Genomic DNA, 1,757 nt, shown 5'->3' on the forward strand with positions numbered 1-1,757 from the left:
TCGTGGAAATGTGCATCAACTTTCCTGAAAGTTAAGCTTGTCTTGACTCTTGACTAGGTGTAATTATGAACTGTACGCGCTTTATGACTAGATGGTGATGCTAGGTGTGTTGATGTATACTTGCTGTCAATTGGATCATGCTTCTTTAGGTTTCATTGGTCAGGCTGTCAATTTTCTTGTGGAATGTGGGTGTCAACGCGTACTTTGATGTCAATTGGATCATTCTTCTTTAGGTTTCATTGGTTGGCCTGTTATTTTGTTTGCTGCCGTCTTTATCTAGTAAAACTGCCTGATTAGGTTTCTGTTCAACCTCAGAATGCTTTCAGTTCTGTTTTGTCAGGCTGATATTGACTATACTGTTTAGTTTATACACTAGTTACCCAGAAAGTTGGTCTTCCTCCTAGAAAGAATATACAGTATTAGATAATACATGATGGACAGTACTACTTGTCTATTTACAATGAGACAGGGGGCCCGTGGTATCATTATGGGGCTGTGCTGCTGTATTATGCCTATAAAAACACTTGTTTGGTCAATTAAACAGGGCATTGAAAATTGACAGGGCATTTTTGTTTTCTGTTGAACCTAAGCAATTTCATACGCTTGACAAAGTTGATGCTTTATTCCTGATGTATAATTTGTTTGTCACATGCTACTGTTGATCCCAAGTTTGATGCATAACAATTGTTGTATGAGTTCTCCAAATGAACAGGAGTACTCCTCTATTTTGATATGAAATCACCATGATAGGTCCACATGCTACTGTTGTCAACATGATAAATAGTTTCAGTTAGTTACCTCTAAAACTATTCCTAATTAACTGAAGAAGAGAAGAGAGGAGGAGTAGTTTATTTCATAGAGTAAACATTAGCACTATTTGACAGTAAAAGGTTTTAGCTAATTTGAATTAACTGAAAGCAGCAGTACATCATTTTTATTGACAGTAAAATGTTCAAAGAAACAGAAATATCAGTACAATAGCTAGATTACACTATCAATACACTACCAGTAAAATGTTCATTTAGTTTCAGTAAACAAATATTGCCAAGCATGACATGGCCTTTGTGAGCTCCTTTGTATAAAATGAAATGCAAGGTTGCTGATACTGTAACCCAGATCACACAGATCAAATTTTTTTCAATTTATGCAACTGTAAGAGTACCAACCAGATTACACAAATCATTTTTTCTTCAGAAGTGTGTCATAATTTCCCTGTCCTAATTGTTGTTTTGATTCAGAAGTGATGATTTGCTACAACCAGTGCATGCATGCCTTTTTTCTTCTTCATTTTTAGTAAAGTGCTCTGTTCTGGGTCATGGACTTTGTGCCATGGACCAGTGCATGCATGCTGCTGCTGCTGTACTACTTGTCAAGTGATGCTGCTGCTGCTATCTGCGAGTTGCTGCTGCTAGTTGTGATTTTGTCAAGTGATGCTGCTGCTACTTGTGATCTTCTAAAATGACCCCTTTCTCCTGAAACGTTGATTAATTTCTGTTTCGGTTGAGAAATGGGGCACTCCAAGGTCAATAAAATTAGCAAAGGTCATGCCCAATTTTCTTGACCTAGAAGGTGCCCGATTCTCAACCGAAATAAAAATTAATTTGCTTTAGTGGTTGGATTAGTTTAGTATTTTTTTCACACACTCAGACACCCTTGCTTGCCATGTGTGTGAGAGAGATAGTGAGCAGAGACAAGAAGAAGGGGGTTAGGAAGATGTTGCCTGCTCATCAACGCTAACCATCTCCCCCTTTTCACCC

This window comes from Triticum urartu, chromosome 2A (genome assembly GCF_056163025.1).
Source record: "Triticum urartu cultivar PI428250 chromosome 2A, HENAU_Tu73, whole genome shotgun sequence".
Taxonomy (NCBI): domain Eukaryota; kingdom Viridiplantae; phylum Streptophyta; class Magnoliopsida; order Poales; family Poaceae; genus Triticum; species Triticum urartu.